Here is a 19,192-nt window from a genome sequence, read left to right as displayed (position 1 = left end):
ATTTTGTATAATATTTCATGAGTTCCTTGTTTTTCAATGCAGTGTAGTATTCCATTGTGTGAATATACCACAGCTTCTCTATCCATTCGTTTGTTGATAGGCACTTAGTTTCCAACTTTTTGCTATTGTGAACAAAGCTGTGATAAACATGAGTGAGCATATATCTGCTTGGGTGGCAATTCCACTAATGGAATTGCTGGGTCAAATGGTATCTCTGTTTGCAACATTTTGAGAAAGCACCATACTGCCTTCCAGAGTGGCTGTACTATTTTACACTCCCACAAACAGTGAATAAGGGTTCCAGTTTTTCCACAACCTCGCCAGCAATTGTTGTTTGCCTCACCTTACTTTTTAAGAACAAGATCCAGAAATTACACACATTGCTTCACTCTCATTACATTTATTAGACCTCAGTTATGTAGTCACATCCAACCAAATGTGTTGCTCCATTAGTATTAAGCTGTTAGCCATGTGCCATACTAAAACTCGTTGTATGAGTGGCAGGGTGAAAACGGATTTGTTACTCAAAGGAGGAGATTAGATACTGTGAAATAGTGGTCTCTGCCATATCTGTAAAATAGTCTTCAGTGGGGATGGATCAGGTGACCAAAGTTAACAAGTAATTAACATCTTTGGATCCATTTCAAGACACAATAAGAGCTATCTTGCTGGATGATTACCTTCTGGGGGGAAAAGGCTGTAAATTATTTGTTATATAGTTCAGGAATGAATTTAGAAGTCACTTTATTATTTGTTCACCATTGTTATTCCCAAAGAAAGATGGGCTTTATGCAGATGTTTACTGGCCCAGGTAATGTGCTAAGCAATGGAAAAATAGAAGTAAAAAAATGTCTTACCTCACAGAACTTAATGTAGTGGGAGAGATCATCAGATAGGGAAACAAATTGATTGCTACCACTGGTAAAATCAAGAGAGAAACTTGCTTGGACTAGATTTAAGATTCATCAGAAAGACTGAATGAGTATTTAATATTTATAGTCAATCACTATGTTAGATAATGGCACATACAATACATCAGTTTGGTTTTTCTAGTAAATTCAGGAAATCATCCCCATTTTACAGATGAAGATACTGAAACCTAAGAAGTGAACTCTCTAAGGTCATATACATACACACACACACACACACACACACACACACACATATATATATATATATATATATACACACATGTGTATGTATTTAGTAAGTGAGAAGGGAAGCATTTGAACCTAGCTTTTCTTAACTGTAAAACACAGACATATATCCTGTATGACATAAAAGCATATTAACAACAACAACAAAAAAAACCCCAAACATTAGTATTAAAATCAATCAGCTGTGGGCTGAAAGCCTCTTGTTTAAGTTAATCAGGACCTAGTGGGTGGGCCTTTGTATTTAAAAGTCAGTTGGGCCCAAGGGCCAGGCCACAGGCCCTGAGCCTGCTGTTAATTGTGTTTGGGAAGAACATTGTCCTTAGTGGTATAGCACTGATCTGTCAGTATTCTGTACTGAGACAACTGGGGTTGCTGTGATACTGAATGCTGTACCACTGGTGTGTCAAATGCCTTAACAGTTACCCATGGTGGATAGCGTTTGGTAGAGCTCCCAGATTAAGACAGGCTTAGAAGCAGTATTGGCATCCACTTCTTAAACAACAGGCCTTTGGAAACTCTTTTAATATAAACATTAGAGAAATGACAATACTTATAGAGTTCAGATCTTTTGTTCATGAAGTCACTATGAGTCGTACTCCGTGGCACTTAGCAAAAACAACAATATTAAAAAGTCAATGGAATGGAGCTCTAGTGGCCTAGTGGCAAGAAATTGCACTGCAATCCCAAGGTGTGTGGTTCAAATACACCAGATGCTCTGCTGGAGAAGGAGAGGCAATCTCCTCCTGTGCCAGTGGGATCCGACTTGGGGGGAAATTAACCCACAAGTCTATGGAATATGTTTTAACAAAATACTTATTATTCATTCAACCATATTTACATCCAAGTATATTCCATTTCTAAAAAGACGAAAGACATTCTAAATATCCTGTTTAATTAAATCTGTCCTGTGTAGTCTAGACCAGATTACGAGTACAGAACTTCAGAAGAGTGAGAAAGAGTGCAAGCTAGAATGAGCTGTGGAAGCTTATGCAGAGCTTGTGTGGGCCAGGGTGGAAGATAAAGAGAGCACATTCCAGATGCCAGAACCACAGGAGCAAAGCTGCAAATAAACTGGGCATAGTACTGAGACATAGTGACAGACTAGATAGAGGGTGTAATTGGAAAGGCTTCTAGCTATGCAAAGTACAGGGTGGGGGAAATTAGTAGGGGGAGGGTAAATTGTCTATCTTAATTCATGCAGCTTTGCGCCTGCCCCCTCCAACTTTCTAGGAAAAATTGTATATTTTAGCACTTTCAAGATCTCCCTTCCTCATATTTCATATCACAAAGCATATATTAATTTATGCATTAATTTCCTAATGCTGAGCTGGGGTCTGACACATACTTCTTGCTTCTTTAAAGTTTCCAATTTAATGGGAATGCAGCAGACAGTTCCAAGAAAAGAATGGGACAAACTTAGCCCAAATAAAAGCATTGTAATTCCCTTTAGATGTCAAAGGGCTTATAGTAATTATCATGTAAAGGGTCATATCAAACTCATTTACATAGAAAAGGGCACTAAGAAAGGGTAGAATAGTGCCAGGTGAGATGCAGTTAGCTATGATAGATTCAGGGAACTTTCAGAAATTCAACCTGGATTCAGAAGAGGCTGTGACATTGTTGATGTCAGATGGATCTTGACTGAAAGCAGAGAATACGAGAAAGGTGTTTACATATGTTTTATTGACTATGTAAACACATTTGATTGTGTTGGTCATAACAAATTATGAATAAGATGATGAGTGGGGATCCTAGCACTCTTAATTGTGCTCATGTGAAACCTATATGTAGACCTAGAAACAGTTGTCTGAACAGAAGAGAATAGAGCCTGGTTTAAAATCAGGAAAAAATGTGTGTCAGGGTTGTATCCTTTCTCCATTCCTATTCAATCTATATACTGAGAAAATATTCAAGAAGCTGGACTATGTGAAGAAAAATGTGGCATCAGGATTTGGGGCAGGCTCATCAATAATTTGTGTTATGCAGATAACACCAGCTTGCTTGCAGAAAATGAAAAGGGTATAAAGCACCAGACAAACAGAGGCTAAAGCTATCAATACAGATTACATCTCTCAATATCAAGAAAACAAAAATCCTCTTGGCTGGGCCAATAGGCAACATCATGACAGGTGGAAAAAGATTGAAGTCACCAATAATTTCATTTTACTTAGATCCATGATCAATATCCATGCTATCAGCAGTCAAGAAATCAAAAGACATGTTGTATTAGAAAAATCTGTTAAAGACCTCTCCAAAGAAATCCAAGGTATATTCAGTTGCTTTCTATGCATTTGAAAGTTGGACAGTGAATAAGGATGATAGATGAAGAATTGATTGAAGGAAGAATATGGCAGTTGCCCCACCACCCCTAAGCTTGATCACTTCCTGAGAAACTTGATAACATCTAAGCTGGTCATGTCAAAGACCAGACCAGACAATGGATCCTGATAAGGGTCTGAGCTTGAAAAAAAGGTGCTAAAAACTAACTTAATTAACATGTCAAAATTGAAAAAAAGGTGCTAAAAACTAACTTAATTAACATGTCAAATTCCAAGAAATACCATCTTAGACCTCCCAAGGACCTCTATAAAAAGGAAACACCCCCAAAAAAAAATCCTGCCCGCATGCTAATTGGATCCTGCCTGCATGCCATGCTGCTGGGTCTCTTGGTGTCCCTCTCAGACTGGACAATAAAGGCCTGTTCGTTTCTAGGGCCCAGTTCCTTTCTTTATTTCTCTCCCTCGCACCCTCACCCTCGCACCCTCACCCTCGCACTCCTTTCTTATATCTAACATTGATGCCTTGGAACTGTGGTCTTGAAGAACAGTATTGAATATCCCATGGACTGCAAAAAGAACAAACAAGTCTTTCTCAGAGGAAGTGCAAGGACGGTGGAACTTCACCTCATATGCTTCGGGCATGTTGTCAGGAGGGGCCAGGCCTTGGAAAAAGACATCATGCTGGGAAAGGGGAGGGTCAGAGGAAGAGAGGAAGACCCTGAACAAGATAGAATGACACAGTGACTGTAACAGTGGGCTTGGGCATGACAGAGATGGCAAAGATTCAGGTCTTTTGTTCAGAGGCTCACTATGACTGAACTCCAAGACAACAACAGCATGATGGATTAACACTGTGACAGTAACAATGGGCTCGAACATGTCATGAGATTAAGACAAGGTTCTGATCTATTGTTCACAAGGTGACTATGAGTCATTGTCAGTTCAGTGGGACCTAACATGTCCCTGAATCCTTGTGGTCAACACTGAAGAGTCACCTGTAAAAATGGACTGAGGGAAGATCTGCCTTTGCTCCAGAGAAGCTCTGCCTCTCTTTCCACAAATGAGCACTGAGTGGGGAACTGACCAAAGGAAGAGGTAGGAGGTGCTGTTAGGTCAGACAGGACCCAGCAGCCTGGACTCAAGCCAGCGGAAAAGTCCATTGTGTGACTGGCTTTCTTAACTTCCTGCCCTCAAACACCTACCCCGCCTAACAAGCAACAGTCTGGTCTTATGCCTCCTACTTAGCTTCCCCATCACTGTGGTCAGGAGGGGCTGCACACAAAGAGGCCAGTGGACTGCCCACAGTTCCCCTGTAGTGAGAGGAGCAGAAGAGATGACAGTGAAAACCTCTAAGCTCACTGGAGGAAGGGACTTCCAAGTCACAATGCAGATCTCAAGCCCTCTTGGCTCTCAGCCTGCCCTCTCTTCTAATGCAGTTCATTGGGCAAGCTGGGATTTCCTGGCTTAAGTGGGCAAAAGCAGGATGGGAAAGAAATCGGGGTGTCTGTGGAGATGTCTATGCCTGTAGGTACCTCTGGATGGTTTTATATATATGGAAAAGAAAAATTCAGAAGAGTGAGTGTGGCTGTGGGTGTGTTTCCAAGTGGGAGGGGAGAGGTCATTGGCCAGGTTCTGTTGTCATCCCTGGGGACCCTGCCTCACTCACGCAGACCCTTTCCACAACTCTGCAGAGACCAGCTTCCTATTCCTGGCAGATTCCCATTCCCAACCTCTGGCTCCCAGTTCCTTGGCCCCTCCCCCAGCCCCACAATCCCCGCTCTGGCAGGCTGGCTGAGCTTTTGGCTGGGAACTGAGTTCCAAGCGGAAACGAGCAGTTGGGAGGTGTGATTTATGTCTCTGACTTCACCCCAGGCTGGAGCCCAAACACATGGACCCTCCCCCTAAGTGCCCATTTGGCAAATGCCCTCCTCCCTCCCAAAAATCTCTGGCTGTTGTTGGTCAGAGGTCATCAAGGCAAACAACCCCATCCTGATCTCCATCCTGCTTCACCACCACCACTACCACTCGCTCCTCTACCTCCCGCCAAGACACTTAAGAAAAAGTCAACTTTACAACCCCTACAGGAGGCAAGATTGCTCTAACAGTAACGAGGTCCTTCTATACATCTAATTTCTCTTGCTCCTGCTTTTGGGCCAGTAATCAGTGGAAACAAAGGGTAGCCAGCACTCAGAATTCTGCTTTTGGTTTCTCAAGGTCTCTCTTGATTTAAACAACCTATAATTGTTTCTGTTTATAAAGACTTCTCAGAAACATTGTCACAGATACCAGTGTACCACTTTCTCCCTCTAAATCAGTAACTTGAAATGCTGCTGTTAAGTGCCATTGAATAGTCTTATGACCCATCTGAATCCTGCTCTAGCTAGTGCCATCCTGACCACTTCTGACATACTCATGCCCACCATAAACAGTCACTATGTCAATTCATCTTGTTGAGGGTTTTTCTCTCTTTTGATGACCCTCCACCTTTGTAAATATGTCCTTTTCCAAGGACTGGCCCCTCTTAACAACATGGCCAAAATATGAGAGATGAAGTTTCCCATCCTTGCCTTCAAGGGGCATCTTTTCCAAGACGTACTTGTTTGTACTTCTGCCGGTCTGTGGGACAATCTACATCTCCCATTTACCTAAGGTTAGAAAGTACACATTCCACCTGCCATGGGTTAATGTACCCAATTTAACTGTTGCTGAAGTTTCTAACAAAGAGCTGTATTGCTAACCCAAAGCCTCTTATCTCCCAGCTGTTCTGAGGGAGAAAGATGGGCAGTCTCCTCCCATAAGATTTATAGCCCCTGAAAACCTGGTGGGTCAGGTATGAAATGATTCAATTCAAAGGCAAGGAGTTTGAGGTTTGTAGATTTTATTTCTTTTTATTATTTTTATTATTATTATTCAAAAAGACCTTACAGGAAGTAAGATAGCATATTCCTTTCAGGGTCTTCCAGCCTTACCAGTTAGAAAGTCCCACTAAAAGTCCAATTTCCCTTTCTCCAGCTTCTTATTAGTCACTTGCCCTTCTTAACCTTAGAGGGATGTTGAACAACTAAATGAGGAAATAGATTTTTAAAATAAAAAGTTATGCTCTTAGTATTATTTTGACAGTAAATGAGGTAATACATATGAAATGCTTAGATTTGTGTCTGGTTCTTGACAAATAATCACTTCTCTCCCCCTGTGATATCACAAAATTAGGAAACATAAATGGGTGTTTGCCTTTCCCAAATGCTGAAAGCTGAAAGCCTAGGCATCCTCCTTAGATGGGGAGTACATGTTCCTTGGTTATGATTTCTGAAGATACATGACTGAATGAATGAAGGAGTCAGCCCTACATTCACTTTTCTGAAGTCTAGCCTCTCCTGACTGGCTTCTCTCCCATCACCCTCTGCAGAGGCTTTCCCCAGAGTCCTGATCTCATCCTGGTTACCATTGTTTGTTTATGCCTGGCCCCACACAAGAACTATAACCCCTACCCTGGTTTTCCCCACCAGAGCTCCTATAGAAGCATTTGTTGGAGTGTGCTAGAACCACAGGCATCATCTAGTCTAGTTCCTTTGATTTAAGCAACACAAAATTGAGAGCCAGATAAAGACAGGGTCTTGTTCAGCCCCTGTCTATTTCAGGACCAGCAGAATTGCCATATCCCTTTTTCTCTGTCTCTCTCAATGGCAAGGACACATCACTTTTTTTTTATGTGCCTAGAGTATAAGCAAAGGCTGTAGAAAGACTCATGGAGGTCCCTCCACATAAACTGCTTTGGTTTATTCCTCCTTTCAGTTCTTCCCTAATTCTTATTTCCACTTTTACACACACACACACACACACATTGACTTCTATGTGAACTTACATATCATTTGCATTCTACTCAACAAGGAGATGACTTGACAGTGTCTGTAACAATGTTGTTGCTGTTCCTGTTGGAAACCACTGAGTCAGAACAGACTCATAGCTCCTCCAGCAGGTTTTTTCAGAGGCTATAAACCTAATGGGAGGAAATTACCCATCTTTCTCCCGCAAGACCACTGGTGGATTTAAACCTCACGCCTTTGGGTTGATGACGCAGCTCCTTACTACTAGCCCACCAGAGCTACCGGACTGTAACAATGGACTCAAGAATATCAGAAAAGAGGAGGATAGCACAGGATAGGGCAAGATTCAGATCCATTGTTCGTAGGGTCACTATGAATTGTCGTCAGCTCAGCAACACCTAACAATAATACTTATTCATTTATTCATTGCAGTCAAGTCAAATCAGAGCCCATCCATAGCTGACCCTCTAGCAGGTTTTCAGAGGCTGAAAATCACACAGGAAAAGATTTCCATCTTTCCCCTATGGAGCAGCTGACACGTTTGAACTGCCTACCTTGGTTTGACACCACAGCTACTCACCCTCAAGGATACTAGAGCTCACTACTCATGGAGCAGATTAATGGCACTCTATACTAGGGTGCATCTGACTGACAGCTTTTGTAAGTTTCAGCAGCCTGTTAGCCATGTAAGTATTCCTTATGCCTCTGTCAGGGAGACTCAAGAATTCCAAAGATAAATCTCCGCTAACCAGAAGCCAGATTTCTTGCGTTTAAATCCAGTTCTTTCATTTATTATTTACATAGAGTGAGTTCATTAACATTTTGTGCCCCAATTTCCTCATCTTACTAGTAGGTGGACAGTCCCTCCCTCCCTCAATGAAAGGAAGTGCCAATTAAATGAGGTATGTAAAACTCTTAGAATACATAGTATGTACCATGAAACATAAAAAAATAAGCTATTAATACTATTTTTTGGAGAGACAATAACTCCAAGAAGCTGTGGCTCTGCCTCCCCATATATACCTGGACCACGTAGCCCAGTTTCCCTCTAGTCCTGAGATCCCATTACCATTCTCCAACCTGCCCGTCTGGTCCTTATGCTGTTTTACCCTAACCCAACCCCTTTCTTTTCCCTGGGGCCCAGACCTGGCGGTGGGAGAGGGGAGGAAAAAACGTGGCCATTTTAGGGCAGAGGAGCTGTTAGAGGGGAGAAAGGGTGGGGGCAGCAGGGGAGTAGACCCAGAGTTGGGAGGCTCCTTATTGGGAAAGGCCCCTGTCTGATTCTGGGAGATAGAGGCCAGGCCTGGGCACCAAGCCAAGTCCAAGGAGCAGGCCCCAGGCCCTAACACTGGACCTGAAGGCAGCGCCAGTGAGGAGACTAAGCACTCAGGGCACACTTGTTCCTTGGGACTCATCTCCAGATGATCACAGCATACAGCCCCTTACTCCAGCCCCACTACTTCTGACTGAACTTCCATGGTAATCAAAGTTGGCTAGAACCAAGGGCACCACTTCTGTGTATATGTATATGTATATATGTACTTGTTGGGAGAAAGTTCTCATTTCTGGACCAAAATAAGATCAAACTTCTGCTCCAACAGTGGCTAACTCTAGGACTGCCCCCACCCCCCACCCCCAAACCAGTGCTGTGAGCTCCTCCTACAAGAATTTAGTCAGTTCTGGGGAGACAGAAGTCTGCCAGAAAGGGGGGGGGACCCAAGGGTGAGTAACAGTTCCCAAGGGGATCAGGGTACCCATGACTAATCAATGAGAAAGTAAGAGAGGAAACTTACATTCCTTGACTTGTAGGGCAGTTGATGGAGGTGGGGTAGGGGCAGACTGAGGCAAAGATAGCCAAGTAGGGACACAGAGAGGGAGGCTGGGGTGGGGGTGAGGTTTCTGTATATTTCTGCTCTCTCTAAGAAAGACAGGCCACAGGTAACTAAACACCTGGCTCTTTGCTTTGTTCAGAGGCCCTCCCATCCCCAGACAAATGAGCCCCTCTCCCATTCATCCAAGTCAGGGCTTAATACATGGATCAGCCTCTCATTTGGCACTCAGTCCTGACACTACTATTCTTGTTATGCGCCATCGAGTCACTTGTGACTCACAGTGACCCTATGAACAACAGCTCTGAACCCTGCTCTATCCTGAGCCAATGTCACTGTCTCCGACATGTCTACCCTTATTACCCCAGTCACTGAGTCAGTCCATCTCATCCTGGATCTTCCTCTCTTGCACTGTTCCTCCACCCTTGCAAGCATGCTGTCTGGCAACAGGCCCCAAGTATGTGAGATGCAGCTTCAAAATCCTTAGAGTCCTTATATTCAGAAGACCCAGCTGTGCCAGGCTGAGAGCTGCACCAAGGGCACCAGAGCGGAAATAAGCTGGGAGCCAAGGTGCTGTGGGGAGGAAGGAAGCCAGTCTGCCGCCACAAAGGAGTCAGGAAAGAAAGGGAACAAACAGCCAAGTGCTTCCTGCCACCGCCTTCCCTGCTTCCCCAACACTACACACTAACCCCCTCCTGTCTCGCCCATCAACTCAGAGATCTGGCCCTCGGAGTAAAGGGTTGAGACCCACACTAGAGACTCTGAGGCTTCCAGCTCAGCATCTTTATGGCAAGGGGCCAGGATCTACTCGCATAACAGCCCTGCATCCACTGTGGGGTCATCACCCCACCTCAGTCAGGCCTACAAGTTCCCTGGTCCCAACTCCCTTCACAGGGGAAGAAAGTGACCTCATTGTTCTCTGTTTTAGAATTGCTTCCTCTGGCCCTGTAGGTGTAGGTGGTTGAAAGAGAAAGCAATAGGCTGGGGAAGGGATAGGTGATAGTAAGAGACAGTAAGAGTTGCTAGCCCTGCTCTCAAGACTGCTGTCTCAGTTTTTACTGCCCTGTTGTTTGTGGATGTGGAGTGAGTAGAGCACACCATCTCTCATGCACACACCCCAAACGGCCCAGAGAACACTCATGACACCCGAGATTGCTGTGCACATACGTGTACTCACCCCCACACACATGTTCAGAACATACACACAGGGCTTTCACCTCCTATAAACATTCACATCACACAGCCTCTTTTCCCAGCCTGCCCAGCTCAAACATAAATGTGTAGGGATAAAGAAATCTGGGCCAATTTGGGCCCCAAATCTTTTCCAGCTCTGGCTGTCCTCCAGAACTCAGTTTCTCCTCTTTTCTGCTCCTCCACAGGCCTCTCCATGTGGAGCAGGGTTGGGGGTGACAAGGCACCTGAGGGTGCTCCATTCCCAAGCCTGCTTGCAGTGACAGTCATCACTGTGGGTTTCTGGAACTCAGCCTCTCTCCCTGAGGTGATCACATGGAAAATGTCCAGCTGTGGTTGCTTGGAGAGATGAGCTCAGCCAGTCTGAGTGAGGCTGGGGGTCTATGCTCAGCGTCAGACTTTCCACCTCAGATCTTGCCCCTCCTCTCACCTCCAAACACCACCCCAGGGATTCAAGAGCAGGAAAGTGGCCAAAAGGACTGGTAAAGCAAACGTCTCAGCCTTGAACTGGTCAGAGAAATGAGGAGTGGGCTGAGCTTCAAGCAGTCCAGAGCTGGAAACAGCTCCAGTCAGTTTTATCCCTGTCCATCCACCTAAAGGATAGAAACCCAGAGAAGAGATACCAATGCAGGCCCCCTGCAGCCTGATGAGCATAGAGGAAGTTACCAGAAATGTGTGCGCCCTCAGGGGAAGTCTCTAAGCAACAGTGATGAAGGGTAAGAAGAAGGAATAGAGTCCAGTCAAACCAAGAAAGCAAACCAGTTGCCATAGAGTCGCTGCTGACTCATGGCAACCTCATCAGTATAGATCAGAATTGCTTCATAGGGTTGTCAAGGCTGTGACCTTTTACAAGCAGATTGTCAGGCCTTTCTTTCCAGGTGCCTTTGAGTGGGTCTGAACCACCAACCTTCCCATTAATTAGTGCCACCCAGGGCCACCTGGAGTTCAGTCAAGGATTCAGAATGACAAAGAAAACTAGGCCCTAAATGGGGTGTGGGAATGTGTGTGTATTTGTGTGTAGGTGTGTGTTCTTGTGTGTGAGTGGGAATGTGAGAGAGATTAGGCAAGAAATGGCCAGGTGTCCTGCTTCCTGTCCACTCCAAACCACTTCATTGGCCAGTGGGGAATTCCTGACCCACCAGGAGGAAAGGATTAGCTCTTCTATCTTCTGCAAACTTCTCTTACTTTCTGTAGCTCAGCATCCTTGCTCCTGTTCCCACATTCCACTCCTATCCTCTTTCCTTCCTGGCTTCCCTTTCTCTTCCCTTCTTTGTTTCTCTATCCCTTGCCTTCTTTCCAGGACCCCCCTCCTTCTGGCTTCTTCCGCTCTCTCACTCACCAAATCCCACTCCTGGGCCTCAGGAGTCACTCTGTCTTCTGTTTTTAGCCCCTCGCTGTCTACCTATCTTTGCTTATGTCTCCACACGAACATAATTCTCCTTTATTCCACCCAGTTTAGCCCACAGGCTTTTATACATAGTAAGCACTTTTTTTAAAAATGTGTTCTCAATTGGATCAATAGCACATCCAATCTGTAAAGCATAATTCTAGGCACTATAGCAGACTCCAATCTTTATTGGTCAAAGAGCTTTAGCTATGGAAGGTTTGAAGCTGAAATAACATCAGAAGGTGCTGTTTGGGGAAGATTGTCTAGAGTGAATCCTTTTTATTTCCTCTCTCCAGCCCTTTATTTCTGATTTCTTCCCATCTTTAAAGGCTTTCCACCTGACCACAGCTCTCTGCCTTTCATGACTTTTTCCCCTCCTTCCTTCAGTTTTCTTTCCCTGCACTCCCTCCTCTTTTCCTAGAACATCTGTAAGCAATCGGTTTGGGGGGAGAGGGGTAGGATTGAAATCTCTTCCCAGCTAGCTGTGGGGGTGTGTCCAGCAAGGCAGACTGGGTGGGAGGGTGTGGCTTAAAGGGAGGTGAAAATTTTAAGATCCACACCACCTTGTGTTCCTCCAGCCATCCATCCCTCCACCCAAACCTCAAAACTTCTCTTCCCAAGCCAATCTTTATCACACATCTCTCTGTCTTAGAGACCTGGAGCACCCAAGTCCTATTGCCCAGTGTCATATCTGGGACTCTCTAATTATGCCTAGATGAGAGAGCAGGAAGGTCCCAGCTCTGGAAAAGGATCTAGACCAGAGAGGGAGTTCCTCCCCTTGAATCCTCCCTGAGGGCTTTGAAGTCCATAGAGTTGAAGCCAGAAGTAGGGGGACAGAAAGCTCAAAGGGCAAGGTCCATTCAAATTTTGCAGCAGGTGAAAATCCATTCAAATGTTGCTGCAGATGAGGTAGGAAGCCCAATACATTGTTGTACATAGATCCAGAATTGAACCACTTGCAAGTTGTATGTAACACTACCTCTTTTACATGATTGTGGCAACCCAGAAAGCCACAACTCTGTAGACCAGAGATTGTTTAAAATAATCTAGGGCTTGGTTTTCTCTCTCATACATAGCTCTAGAAGGAAGATCAACTCTGCACCTCAGGAGCGTCACTTATTTCTGGATTCCTGAATCTCAGCCCCAGAGACTCTCTATTTTATACTTGGGAGCTAGCTGCTGGGGATACCTGGGCAGGAATCACAAAATATTCCACCTCCCCTAAGTCAGGAGCCCAATAGGTTAGATCTCCCTAGAGTAAAGGGCAAAGGGGTAAACCTATTCTTAGCCCTGTACACGATCCCTGGAAAATAAACGTGCTCATTGTGAGGTGATGATGGACAGGGAGGAATTTACAGCCAAGGAAGAAGTGTGTGTTTGTTGGAGGGAGGGTAGTCTGAGGAGTGTCAGAGTCCAGGGAACCCATGGGGAGGACTTATCGACAGGACTTCACATGTTTATAAAAAAGAAGAAAGGGGGTGTATTGCCCCTCAGTCCCAACACAGTGACATGCAAATTTATTTTATTAAGGATGAATGGTAGATATACAATAGATGCGCGCGCACGCACACACACACACACAGAGAGAGAAAGAGAGAGAGAGAGAGAGAGAGAGAGAGAGAGAGAGGTTCCTACCTGATTAGAAATACTGTCATCTCTCTAGAGCCAGCCAGGAAGGTCTAAAGCTGGTAGAACATGTGTGGGTTTGGGGACAGTCTCTGGCCCTCTTGTCATCCTCCCCCTCTTCTACGCTCTAACTTCCTGTCAGAGATTGGAAATCCTTCCCAGAAGAGAGCTAGAAATGGCAGCAGATTTGTGGAGGTGGGAGGGACGCCTGGCTCATCCTCAGCTCCTCGAAGCCCCAATCGGATGTGCTTTGGGAGTCCTGGTGCTCCAGGTCCCTCCCTGATGGGCTCCAGATGTGCTTACATCTGGGAAGGCTATCCCAGGAAGCTGATGCTCCTGCCTACAGCTCCCACCCTGGTCCTTGAGTCAAAAGGCCTCCTCAGGCACTCTTTTCCTCTGCTGAGGTAGACATGGCAGCAAAGGAAAAATGAAGGAAGGTAATGGGGAAAGAGGTAAGTAGCAAAGTGAGCTCAAAGTTTAAGACACTCCAGAGAAATCTTATTTTCCTTGGAACTTCCTATCTGGATTTGTTGTATTCTCAGTAGAATTCTGATGCCTTACATATTGTCACCACATTAAAAATTAATGTTAAAATTGCAGATATTTGTGGGTGAAGACCTAGTTGGAATGGGAAACATTCCTTACCATTGACCAGTGTTCTGGACCGCTGTGTTCTGTACTTTCCACCCAAGTGTCTCCTTAGCCATGCCCCTCTCTCCTCACTGCCCTTTCTCTAGCCCCTACCTCACTGCCTGCCCTAGCCAAGTCCTGTCTGGAAAAACTTTAAGTTTGGTCCCTACAGAGATATCTGATCCCAGACTCAATTACTAGGTTTCAGAAAAGGGGCCCTGAGGGACCAAAACATTCAAGCATCTAGAAGAGTTCTTGTTGCCCTAGCAAACACCCTTTATCCACTATTCCTATTCTCTGAGCAAGCACAGGCTGAGAGGAAGAGTCGGTGTTGTAAGGTGCCCTCAAGTCGAGTAAGACTCATAGTGATCCTATGAACAAGAGATCTGAAGAGGGAAGAAGAGTCTGGGTTTATTTTAGGCTTGGGACTGAGGCAGGGGTTTCTCCTAGGTCAGACTCAGACTGGAGGTGGGAAAAAGGTGGTGACTCACAGTTAATGGAGACATCAGCTTCCCTAGTCAGAGCCCTGAGTCAGGGCAGTCAGAGAGCCCTGGTACTCTCCCGTCTCTTACACATACACGAACAAGTATATATATATACACACACACAGAACAGTGCCCCAACTTCAGTAGACTCTAGTCCTGGTAACATCTGGGTTTCTGCTCCACCACTCAAGATCTTCAGTAAAAGCTCCATAATCTCCATACATGTCACTCCTCCTTTCCCCCTGTGAAATCTAACTCTTACTCATCATCTTAAAGATCCCTAAATGGTATGAAGAGTTTACAGATGACTACTAACCTAAAAGTTGGCTGCTCCAATCTGCCCAAAAGGCCCCATGGAAGAAGTAAAGACCTGGTGATCTAATTCCATAGACATAATAGTCAAGAAAACACCATAAGGAAGTTCTACTCTGCAACATATATCTGGTTTGGATAGATATGGAGAAAGGATACAGCCTGGTGCATACCTTTCCTGATTTTAAACCAAGTGTTCCCTTGTTCTATTATAACAACAGTTTCTTGGTCTAGAAAGATTTTTCATATGAGCATAATTAAGTGCTCTGAAATTCCGTTCTTCTCAATGTTAGACATGGTTTGTAAGGATCCACACAGTCAGATGCCTTTGCATAGTCAATAAAACACAAATAGACATTCTTCTGGTATTCTCTGCTTTTAGCCAGGATCCATCTGACATCAGCAATGATAACCCTGGTGCCACAGCCTCTGCTAAACCCAGCCTGAGCATTGGGCAGTTCTCTGTTAATGTACTGTTTTGCCATTTTGGAGTGATCTTTAGCAATATTTTATCATTTCTACATACTGTTGGATTACCTTCCTTGAGAACGTAACAAATATGGATCTCTTCCAGTCAGTAAGCCAAGCAGCTCTCCTCCAGATTACCTAGTATAGACTGATGAACACATCCAAGGCTTCATCTGTTAGTTGAAACATCAAGTAGTATTCCAATTCCTACGGTCTTCCTTTTTTTTAACCAGTGTCTTCATCTGCACCTGGAATTTCTTCATTGACTGCAGCAATGGGAATGGGCACACGTATACCAGAAATGATGAGGGTGGCACAGGATAGGACAGAGTTCAGATCTGTTGTTCAGAGGATCACTGTGAGTCAGACTTGACTCCACAGCACCTAACATTAGTCAGGATGGACTCAACAGCAACTGGCTTTTGGTTTTACTCAACACTACACCTTTGGACAAGAAGAAATGTGGTCCCTAGGCTTAGACCAACAGGTCCCCTGAATTCTCTGTTTAACAAACTCCTTATATCAGTGTTTCTTTTTTTTGTTTGTTTGTTTGTTTGTTTGTTTTCCATCACAGCATATCAAGAAAGTGATATTTGTATGGTCCCCTCAAGCAAGGAAGAGAGGTTTCTCAGCCAGAGGCAACTAGCCAGAGGTCCCTGGCAGTCCAGATCTCCCTAGACCTAGAGTTGTTGGGATTAACCCAGGTGAATAAATACACTTTTGTTTGGAAAGTTTGTTTCATTGAGACTGCAGCCTAAGCCATCTCTACCCAACCAGGTTTCATATAGCCTCAACAGGGTCCTTGTCAGTTCTTTCAGTGCTCTCAGAATCTCCAGGTTTTGACAGTCTAAAAGAAGCCACTGAGTCTTGCCCCAGAAAAAGCACACACACACAAATACTTCTATCAAACTTCTGGGGATAATGAATTATGCATTCCACCCTTCCTCCAACCCCTCACCATGCAGGTCAGAGGACTTAAATTAAGGATTTCTACTGTAAAATCTTCACCCCTTATACAAACCCAGGCCAGTATGGGGGGCTAATGGGCTTTAGAAACAGGATTGGGTTTGGATTCCACCTCTAGCCTTTCTCTCTGGTCCCTTGAACTTGCCACTCACTCCTCTGAGCCTCAGTTTCCTGACAGTAAAATAAGAATTATACCTTTAATGTTGGATAGCTGAGAAGATTAAGTGGAATAAAACCATGCTAAACATATGCCCGAAGCCAAGCATATAGAATACACTATGTTGTTGTGTGCTGTCAAGTAGATTCTGACTATAGGAGGGAGTAGAAAATCATAGGTTTCCTGAGTTGCCAGATCTTTTCTCCTGCATAGTGTCTAGTGGGTTCCAACCACCTACCTTTGGATTAGTAGTTGAGCACTTAACCATTGTGCCACCAGGGTTCCTTCCACATGCTTCACAGACTGTTACCAACATTACCCACTCTTCTCCAACCTTACTGAAACTCAGCATGGCTACTAGCTTTAGAATTTGCACTTATATCTTAAACTACTCTGTGGAAATTCACTCTTCTGGTTCCAAAACTCTAGCCTTCAGAAGAGGCAGGCTGGTGACAACAGGAGCCTGGTGAGTGTTCTGCCCTTGCCCTTCACCCCTTCTCCCCTTGTAGAACAGTTACATGATTAATAATAGTCCGTCATCACAGCAAATCATTCCTACTGAGAGACAAAGGGACAGAGGGTACCAGAGAGGTCAGTTCTGAGAGAAAACAGAGACATTTAGTGACACATGGGCTGTGTCAGAGACAAACTGAGAGATACATGAAACAAAGAGAAAATGCTAAGAAGAGATCTTTGTTTTAGAAGGGTTATGGGCTTAGAGGAGAGGACACTTGGTTTGGAGTTCTAGATTCCATTCCACCACTGACTGGCTAGCCAGTATGACCATGAACAAGTCCCTTTATCTATTTACATCTATTTTCTCTTCTGAAGACAGAGGTGGACTGATGACCTCTAGGGAACCCTCTTGGCTAGCCTTTCTAGGTCAGCTTCCAGGTCTGGGGGGGGGGGCTATGCTCCAAGTAAGAGAGAGTCCCAAGTTCAGGCCCAACTCTGAGCAGAGGAAAGGATAGTCAGGAAAAGCCAGGCATGATGGGAGGAAAGACAGGAGGTGTCCGGGCCACTGAGAGAGGACTTATAAGGGCAGGGAAAGCCAAGAGAGGAGGGATATTGGGGAGAGGAGAAAAGCCAGCCAAAGAATGACTAAGGGGCTCCCGGTGTAAACAGGAGCAGAGAATGGCCAGGGAGGGGGCCTATTTGAGTTGGCCAAGGTTGTGGGGGGTGGAGTGGAGATGAGGATTGGGGCAGGACATTATGTCCCCTGTCCCTCATCAAGGCTCCTGGGAGGAACTGAGTCACACACCTCCCTCCCTGCACACACACACTCCCTCTTGCCTCCACCCCCTTTTGCCCTTACCCCAAGGTCCCAAATCCTGGGAAAATTTAAAGAGTTTCTCAGCCTGGGCTACGGGGGGGAAAAAAAGAGAGCCTGATTCATACAAATGCTTTGCTGGGTTACACAGCAGTCAGTCCTCAGCCTTTGTTCTCCCATAGTGGGATTCTAAGCCCCTGTGACTTAATTTCACCTGGAGGTTACTTCAATGGCAGCAGTTTATGCTGTATTTAAAATCTTTATCCCAGATACTCCTTGGTTCTTCACCTAAGAGAGGGTCAAGATCTGCAGATGTGAGAGTAGGATGGGGGCCAGCATCACCTTGTAGTCTGAGTAAGCTTCTATTGGAAGAAGCAGCTCTGGAGAGGGGCTTTTGAAAACAGCTGGGTGGTTGGAGACAGGAAGCAGAGTAGCAAGAAACTAACTCAGAGTACTTACAGCTTCAACTCCCTAGGCCAGAGTGGAGTAAAGGGCTGGGGAAGAGAGGGGGCAGGGTTTGACTTCAGGGGGGTGGTAATTCTGGAAGGTGAAGAATCCTGGAGGCAAAGGGCAGAAAGAGGGCTGGGAAGGAGAAGGGGTTAAGAGAGAAGCTAGGCGCCTTGGTCCCCCTCCCCCAGACTAAGATAAAGATTAGACTCCTGAAAGGTGATCTCATCACAGAGCCAGGGCTAGGGGAATGAGTGGAGAAGGGGGCACTGTCTTCCATTACCCGGAGTCCCTTCCTCTTCCACAGAAAAACTCAAAAGAATTAGCTGGGACCTGGGTTCCAGCTCCCAGGATCTAAAGCTACTAGAAACTGAATATTGGGACTCTTTTCAAAACACTACCCCCTGTCCTACTCTGAATCCAGGAAAGACTGAGGGGCCAAAGACCTCCATACCACACATGGTCCACTGCCGGATCGGATTGCCAAGGTAGAGGTTCAACAGAGGGTTCCATATCCTACAAATGAAAAGAGGGAGAACGGGGGCAAAGTTGTGAGGGACCTTAAACTCCTGATTTTTAGTTCGAGGAGCTTCAAGGGACACTAGGGAGATGGGCTTGTACAAGGGAACTCGAGAAGCCAGTGTGTAGGTCCTCTCTCAGACTGCCTGGAAGCACTCTGTACCTCGATTTCTGACTCCCAAATCCAGCTGGCGGGAACCCAGGCATCCGGTGGCCCCAGGAAGGCAAAGGGGAATCCCAGTTGGTCAGACGCCAGAGAAATCTCCAGTCTTTTTTAGACCCCACAGTCTCCTCCCTGAAAACGTGAGGGAGACCCTACACACATACTACAAGCTCCCTCCACCCTCCAGAGGTGATTCTTTTCCTCATTAGGAAATTCTCCGCTCCCTTTTTCCGACTCCTTTTCCGAGCGTAAACGTTGTACATCTGGAAAGGGGGGGAGGGGGAAGCAGGGAGAAGGAGGGGGAAAGCCCAAACCCGCCCAGTCTGACCCAGTCCAGACAACCGGCCTCCAGCTGCGGCTGGGGCAAGGGGAGGGGGCGGAGAAGTGTGGCCCCCCACGCCCCTTCGGGGTGAGGGGCGCGGGCTCAGCGTTCCTAGGACCCAGGAATGCCCCCTCGCCCGCCCCCCGGCCGGCGGGAGGAG

This window comes from Elephantulus edwardii, unplaced genomic scaffold, assembly GCF_000299155.1.
Source record: "Elephantulus edwardii isolate Elephantulus edwardi_28Jun2011 unplaced genomic scaffold, EleEdw1.0 scaffold00030, whole genome shotgun sequence".
Lineage (NCBI taxonomy): Eukaryota > Metazoa > Chordata > Mammalia > Macroscelidea > Macroscelididae > Elephantulus > Elephantulus edwardii.
This window is presented reverse-complemented; position numbering follows the sequence as displayed.